The 9,122-nt window shown below is 33.6% G+C and overlaps 1 long non-coding RNA gene across 1 annotated transcript; it reads right to left on the reverse strand.

The window, feature by feature from the left end:
* Nucleotides 1-5,085: 5,085 nt before the first annotated feature.
* On the reverse strand, nt 5,086-7,659 carry LOC104094082 (uncharacterized). The gene is made up of 2 exons (XR_685793.4): nt 7,429-7,659; nt 5,086-5,287 (listed from the first exon to the last, which is right to left on the reverse strand). It is a non-coding gene; the product is annotated as an uncharacterized lncRNA (long non-coding RNA).
* Nucleotides 7,660-9,122: the final 1,463 nt, after the last annotated feature.

Consider the following 9,122-nt stretch of genomic DNA (forward strand, 5'->3'; position numbering starts at 1 on the left):
ATACCATTTATACACAACGCATGTCCGGCCAAAGGAGCGTTATGTCCATACATGATAAGCGCGTGAATGTTATTAATATTTGCTTAGGTGGATATTCCAACGGTAAAAATAAAACTCACTCGTTAGACCCATTTTAAAACACCCGATTTTCTCATTTTTTCTCTCAAGAATACCCTAATTCCTCTTTCGTCTTCTTCCCTTACAAATTCGCCATTTTCCCCTTCTACTGAAGCTTAGGTGCCCAAGCTTGAATATTGATCTGATTTCTTCTTCATCTTTCTCGTTTATCAGTTTCATGTCACAAAAATCAACAACTTCTCGCAATGGAATGAAAATTTTCCACTGTAGATTTAATGCGTCACTGACTATATCATGGTCATCTGCAAACCTAGGTCGCCGATTTTATGGTTGTAAATTGGTAAGTCGATCGTATTATTTTTGTTAGACCCTTGAATTTCTTAATAAAGAAATTTATTTTTAATTTTTTTGGCCGCATTTCTTTTTGAATTTTGTAGGGTCGAGGTGGCTGCAAATATTTCAGATAGCATGATGATGAAATGTCTGACCAAGCTAAGAGGGTTATACGGGGTCTGTTGAAGAGAGTCGAAAGAACTGAGAAAACTGTTGCGCGGTTGAAGTGGTTATTTGTTGTGGTGGTGGTATTATTTCTATGGATTTGGCTTTGGTAATGCTGGTAGTTTGAAGAATAATATAGTATTTTTATGATATGCTGGTGCTAATAGTGTTGTAGTTGCTGCTATTAGTTCAAGAAAAATGTAGTATGTTGGAAGTAGGTACTAGGAATTTGGCCTTTTGTTTATGTACATTAGCTTGTTATGAATGAAATGGAAATGACCAATTTTTAATGCAAATTTAAGTTCAGCTGCACTTCCATAATATGTTATGAATGAAATGCAAATTCATATTCATGAATTGAAAACATAACTGCCTAAACATTCCATTGCATAATGTGATGGACTAGCATTACATCCAAGCTCAAAAATAGAGCATTATTTTGGTCTACAAATTACAAAAAAATAGAGCATTATTTTCCCAAACATATAACTGCCCAGTTCTTGGACCAGTTAGACCAAATGTGTCTAGCATACATTCTGTGTTCTGCCATTGGTAGTAATTCCCTTATAGTTAGTACTAGTCCCTGCAAAAAATAGTAATAACTGTTAGTGGACAGTATATATAAAGCAGGAAAAAAAAAATTAAAAGTTGATTGTAACTTTACCTTTTGCATATCTGACATAACAGTTAAGCCAACACCATCTCCCAACTGTAAATCTGCAATCAAATATGTGATGAACCAGCTCCAGGAGTATTTTGTCTCTTGATCAACTACAGCCTATGCAATAGGAAATATTTGATTGTTCCCATTTCTACCAACTATAACAAGTAACTCACTCTTGCAGATTCCCTTTAGAAAATAGCCATCAAATCCTATAATCCTTCTGCACCCTTCTAACCATCCTCTTTTCAAAGCATCTAAACATAAATAGAAATAGACAAACAGATTCTTGTCAGGAATAGTCTCACTATCTGTTCTGATCCGGCATGAACTCTCAGGATTTATTTGCTTAATAATATCAGCATAATCAACAAGTCTGTTAAATTCTATCCTCCAGTCACCCATGAATTGACTTATCACCCTACATTTAGCCCTGTAACAAACAGTCCTTCCAACATACAAACCTAACTTATCCCTGACCAAATCCTGAATCTCCCACAACTTAATATTTGGCTGGAAAATAATCCTATCTTTATACTTATTGGCAATGTACTTAGAAGTACATAATTTGTTCTTATTTTTGGTGTTGCACTTATGAGTTGGATGGTACTTCTTCACAGTAAAGTCACATGAATCTCCATAATTGCTTGCATACAATTTTTAGTTACACTTGGCTCATTTACACTTAACTCTAACCATATCTTTTTTATTAGGCCTAATTATTAGTTGCACTTTGTTCTCCACAGCATATGAGGCTACTGCTTTTCTAAACTCTACAGCATTTTCAAATACTATACCAAGCTCAAAAATAGCAAGGTAATAGTCATGGTCAAACCTTACTTTTTTACTTCTCCTTCTAGGAGGTAAGTCAATAACTTGTTCAGCTAAAACATCTAACTCATCTGTGCTATAATCACTTCCAATATCAGAACTGGTGTAGTAGTCTTCATCCCCTCCTAATTTTCTGACAAACCTGTCCTCCTTAGATGGTCTGCCAATATCCTCAAAGCCTTTATCTATGCCAGCTTCTCCCAGAATAATCTCTTCAGTTGGAGTAGGTTTCTTTCTTTGTTTCTTCTTCTTTCTTCTTTCATGCCTTAATGAAGTGAGCACTTCATTCACATCACTATCATCTTCATCATGAATGTTATCTAATTCAGACTCACTACTTGATAGATCTGATGTCAAACTAGCATCTATGTTTGTTGTTTCTTTAGCCCCTTGTAAATTCTCACCTGCAACCCTAACATCAACTAGATTTTTCTCACGTACAGATGTGTTATTTGTAGCACTTTTTTGGACATGTATATCCTCTGAAACAGTAGATGTTGCCCTAGCCTCTTTATTTAATGTATTTTTACTTGGTTCAATAACTTCTGGCCCACATAAAAGGCCATATGGGACAGTCTCATCAAGCAACACAGGCTCATTAACTACATGCTTAATATACAAATCTAAATGATCAAGATGATTAAGGTGACAAACTATATTATACAGTTGTTCATTATTTTCAATCAAGACAAAATCATTAGATTTAGGATTAATTAAATAAAAACCCTCTACCTCAGCATAACCCATATCCTTTGTGTAGGACAGAAGCTCAAAAAGAGAAAAGTGGTCCTTGTCTATCATGTGACCATCCTCACCCCTCTCTCCTACATATCTCGGGACAGGATCCTTGACAATATGTCCACCATGGTAAAAATCAACAAGAATATATTCGTCTGCAGACATGTCTAGACCCTCGAAACTTCAGTCACGACCAACTCCAGTCACGACCAACTCCAGTTACGACCAACTCCACTCGCTACCACGGTCAAAAGAAGCAAACGATTGCCCGTATTAGTAATATAATGGCCAAATAGTTGACGGACAGTTGAATCTAACTCAAAATCGATGAAGATTCCACCGGGAATCGGTCTCAATATAGTTTATTAGGGTTTATTAGGCTAAAGAAAGGAGATTTTGGGTGGAAGATAGATTAAGTGAGGCGAGGTATGTGGGTAAGGTAAAAATAGGATTTTTTATCCGACCTGGATAAATAAACACGTGTCAGACTATTATTGGTATGTTATTCCACGTGGGAAGCGTTTAAAAACACGCGCTTAAGTTTTTACAGTCCGATCATGCATTGTGTTTAAATGGTATAGTCCAAAGTACAGTTAAAGTGTTCAATAGGAAAAGAGCTAAGTTAAGGTGTCAAAATAGAAACTGGAGCCAAGTTTAAGAGGCCGTACACCTATTTGGCCTTTTTTATAAGAAAGTTTTACTTCCACTAGTAGCCTACTCTAGTGCCAATTCAGAATCTAGATTAGCCGGGCTACTCAGTCAAACTGACGAATAGCAGATCATTTCTCTAAACATAGGTGGAAAAAATCTCTTTTACCATATTCTTTGCCCTCGTTTTTGCTAAGTGTTTTCCAAAACAAATTGGCAAAACATGTTTGTTTATAGATTTTATCCATGTTTTTTTGAAAACAAAAATTTCAAATCCCAAAACTAGCTATAGACATGTTTTTGGCCCAAAATATTACTGTTTGATTTTTTACCAATTTTAAAAATTACCCCAAAATTTTGTATTTTATAAAAAAGCCCACCATCTATTATGACCCAACTAATCCACAGGTTAATTACTATCATTTTCTTTTGGACTGATGGTATTGTAATATTATTACAATTTAACGAATTATAGTGGCTAGTAATTGTTGTTATTAGCAGTTGATATTAAAATTATCAGGTTATGATTTTATGATAGTGTATTATGTAGTTCATTATAAAAATAATAATTTTGTGCCAAACTTATCTATGTTCAGGACTATGGTTTGTGATAATGATAATGAATGGTATCGGTGAAGGTTCTGCATGTACAAGATTAGCAAGTTTATTTGTTTGGTATTGTTGGGTATTTTTGATAGTTTTTAGAACTCTTGGGTATAAGTCACATTTCATGTTTTTTCAAAAAAAAAAAGTGAAATATGTTTTGAAAAATTATGTCCTAACAGATTTTCATATTCAAACCAAATTTTAACCAAATCAAATTTTTTAGAACAAATTTAAAAATCTATAACCAAACGCTAGCTTTGTATCATAGATGTGTCGTCACTTAATTTGGATTGTCGCATATAATCATGGCTGGATTTAATATGATATTACTATCATACCATTAGTGAAGTGGCCTTATTTGGGTCTTATAAACCTTTTATGAATTTGAAATTCGGACTTTTGTTGGTGTCCATCATTTAAAGAGTCTATTACTCAAAAGATTACTTAACCATTGAAAATAAATTAGCAAAGTCAACTTTGTTTTGTTTAAAACGTCACTACCAGAAAATTGACGTATACTCAAAAGATTACTTAACCATTGAAAAAAAATTAGCAAAGTCAACTCTGTTTTGTTTAAAACGTCACTACCAGAAAATTGACGTATTGCAATAGGTATCAAAACCATTGCAATAGACCTATCTGATAGGTCGCGTGCAAATATATCTAATGCAACGGTTTATTGCAACGGTTCTAAGACCGTTGCAATAGATCTATCTATCGCTATGGTTTGGGAGTTCAATCTGCTGCAACGGTTACTTTGTCAATTGGGACGGTTCACAACCGTTGCCGTATCAATTTATGATATTATAACGGTTTTCATGCTATTGTAACGGCTCAAATTACATATTGCAACAGTTATGAAAAGCTTTTGCAACGGTTTATTGAGACTGTTGTAACGATTTTATGGTCTACTGTAACTATTTATGAAGCCTACTGCAACAGTTTAATAAAGTGATAATATACCCTTTTATTTTATTGTAAATAGTTATATATCTATATAATAATATATTTCACTGTTATACATATCGCAAAAGGAAACTATCCATAAACAAAATCATGATCTAAAATGTCCAACTAGTAACATAATTATGTTTGTAGAGTACTGAGAAAAAGTTACAACATAAAATATTTCTAGAATATCTCATCAAACTAATATTTAATCAACAATCACATGATTCTAAATATCATCTTCATTGATTCCATATGCTCTTTGCTCATTTGATCCACCTACAAATGATGATAAATAAAGTCAATGTCTTCAAACAGTATGACTAAAGAAAAAAACATTAGCAATGTGGGTTGTGTGTGCTTTTTACTATGGTTCACATATTAAGAAAATACGGATTGTAACTTCTACATCAGTTTGCCAAGACAGATTAAGAACTAACAAGTTCAAACATGAAACAACTTTCAACCCCACCAATAACCTCCCCTCCCAAAGTAATATAACTATACATAATTAATTTTAATTCACAAATAAGAAAATGATGGAATGAACACTTTGTAGACCTCTCTAGGGGGAGGCCCTGACGATAAATTTAATCTAAATTGGGTCTGCTGCTACATCCTGCAATACTTATGTCAATCTAAATTGGGTCTGCTGCTACATCCTGCAATACTTATGTCATTCTGCAATAGAATGATATATCTCATTTTTATACACAAATATTTTTCGCAACCTCCTAAAAGTATGATATAGTATTTAATAATGAATGTTACGCTAAGAAAGTACTCATGAGCGCCAAAAGCAAGCCTACAATTTCTAGCTCTTAGCAATATAACTTCTACAACTATATTAGCGGCAGTGCGGCACAAGTGAAGAGAAGCAATAAGACAGGAAAAGTAAAAGAAGCATTAGACAAGTTTGTATCAGTCAAAATATAAGCGATTTAAAATTTTAATGTCTACAAACACTTATTCTTGGTCAGTGGAATTAAAGATTCAACCAAAACAATTCAGCACATTAAATAAAGCAAAGGAGCAAAAGTAATATCGGATAAGCTCCAACCAAATGAGTAATCATCAATAAATGGATAGAAAAGTTTATTTGGAAAAAAGATACTTGGACTGGAATATAATCATTAAATTTTGCCCCTATCAGTTAAACTACACATAACCTGTATAATATAATTTGGAGCAGTAATTATTGGCAGATTTAAACCTAACGAGACGTGAATTACAATTAAATATATGTCAATAAAATTATAACAATGAACCACCTTATTGACACCAAATTTATCTTGCTTTTAGTTCCAACATACCTAGGAAGTATATGTTGAAAGTGAATCTTAATATATGTTTGAATTTCATTTGATATGTTGGAGGGGATGAATATGGGGAGAATGGAATCTAATATAATAACAAAGAGTAAATATTTTAAACATATTAAAGAAAAATGGTAAAGCTCAAATGATTAAGTAATATTTAAGAAAATTAACTTACTTATAGTTCTAGGAGTTCTGTGAGCATATAAGGCAAGTATATCATGGAGAAAATTGCAAACTTGCACGGCATGAGCAAGTGCTGAAATACTTTAGATTGTGGTGTAGAAGAGGGCAAGCTTGAAAAGGCCAGTATATTAACACATCCAAGACCAAGGTAAGCAAACACTTTGTAGTTAGTTACTTGCTCTATAACATACATTTGGATACAATATCATAAACTGAAACAGAATAGGCCCAAATGAAGTACATTGTATCATGTAAAGGCACACTAAACACACCGTGCAGAAACACTAAAACTTACTGCATATTAGAGTTTTAAAAGGGGTGACTAACTTTTTGATAAAGATAAGTAGTATCTTTATCAGCTTTAGTATTTATATTTATATTTATAAAAAAGACAACCAAATATAGAAAGCAGAATATAATTTTCTCTAATTCCCAAAAGAATGAGGCAATTAAGCACTTACATTCAATAAATTGAAAGTTTCAATGGCAAAGTGGGACAACTATATGATTTTTATATCATTGATTGTGACCCAGTTGTGGAAAATATTAGGAGTACTCATATCCAGAGTAATATCATAATCCCATAGGAAAACTACACAAAGCAAATCAGAAGTAGAAAAATATACAAAGTTAATCACACAATAACATACTATACCCCCAGTACTACTCATTCTGAATCTCGCGGCTCATCGGGTACCGTCCACATATATAAAAATAGATATTAGAATGAAATCTATTGTTTTATTGAGAAAAATAAAGAAAAAAGGGTGGGATTATAGTATTGAAGAAACCCTAACAAATCCCCAGTATAGATACTTCAATCAAAACCAAAATAATAGAGTAAATAAGAAATTAATTTGTTGAACAAGAGAGGAGTGTTTAAAGAAGAAAACCCAAAATTACCATGGAGCAGATTACCTAAATCAGATCTTGTATCTTGATAGTCAGTGATCTATACAGATCTGAGAGTGTTAAAGCCTGCTTCGATAAGATTGGAGCTATGAGTTTAGATGGTATTAAAGATGTGTTCTCCAGATCTGAGTTTTAAAGTTGCGTTTGAACACTTGTTCTTAGCATACGGTTTTCTGATGTATTTGAAGCTATGTGGATATATTAGAACTTAAAATAAAAAATAAAAATAAATTAAAGGTTCTGGGCGGGATTAGCGAAATTATAAGGTGAAAATAAAGAGGGAACTAATAACCGTGGCAATAGATATTTTACCCAAAAGACCGTTGCCACAGAGGTATCTATTGCAACGGTTGAAAGAACCGTTGCGATAATCACCTATGGGAACGGTTCAATTGAACCGATGCAATATAATGTCTATCGCAACGGTTATGTAACTGTTGCAAAAAAGAAAAGCACTGGCATAGGCCCAGTTTCTAGTAGTGCGTGAAAGTCACTTATATTTATATATACTAGTTTTAGATTACCATGAATACAAATTTTATAAAGATTACAAAGATATTACTCACAAAAAGTATCAAAATTATAAAAAACATTAAACTCCAAAAAGGATGAATATTTGATCTTATTTATCTAACTCAGTAAAGGAAGATTTATGCTCTACGAAAGTGCTCTATACCTTATGTCACGACCTAGAAATTCCACCATCGGGACCGTGATGACGCCTAACATTTTATTTGCTAGGCAACCCAACGTTAGAATAGTTTATCCAATTTTAACAGTTCAGATTAAATAATAATAAAGAAACTGAAATAGCTCGAATAAATGTGAAGTAAAGTGCGGAAAATCATAACAACTGAAATATCTAATACATCCCGGAATCTAGTGTCACAAGTGCACGAGCTACTAGAATACTACAGATAAAGGTCTGAATAGAAGTAAAGTTGTCTGAAAGAAAAATACACAGCTAAGATATAGTAAAAGGGGACTTCAGGGTTGCGAACGCCGAGCAGCTGTACCTCAAGTCAACCCGAGCAATCTATTGATCACCATTGGGACCGACTCTAAAATCTGCACAAGAAGTGCAGAGTGTAGTATGAGTACAACTGACCACATGTACTCTGTAAGTGTCAAGCCTAACCTCGACGAGGTAGTGACGAGGCAAAGGCGGGTCACTTACAATAACCTGTACGCAGTATAAAATAATGATAAGAAAATACGGAAACGAAATAAGGCAGTTAACTCATGAAAATAACGCAATCCTCAAAGAAAACCAGTGAATGCCAGCAATACCAATCCTTAGAGTCTCGTACGAAAGTACCGAAGCCAACACAATACAATAAGGAATAGAAACACATAAATTGTTGCAATGCGAAACCCGATCCCACCGTACAACATTATCTTCCCTTGTTCCACCATATAAATATCAATAATAATAAGAAGTAAATATATGTTGCGGCGCGCAACCCAATCCCACCATATAATTAGAGTCAATATCATAATTCACCCTTATTTCACCATATCAATCCACTTTTGTTTCACTTATTGCGGCGTGCAACCCGATCCCACCGTATCAATATAAATTCACATTTATTCCACCTTATCAATAAACCCTTATTTCATGTGTTGCGGCACACAATCTGATTCCACCGTACAATATATATAAATCAATAAGTGCAATCAATTTCACAACTTGAATCACA

The sequence above is a fragment of the Nicotiana tomentosiformis genome, chromosome 7, assembly GCF_000390325.3.
Source record: "Nicotiana tomentosiformis chromosome 7, ASM39032v3, whole genome shotgun sequence".
In the NCBI taxonomy this organism is placed as follows: Eukaryota; Viridiplantae; Streptophyta; class Magnoliopsida; order Solanales; family Solanaceae; genus Nicotiana; species Nicotiana tomentosiformis.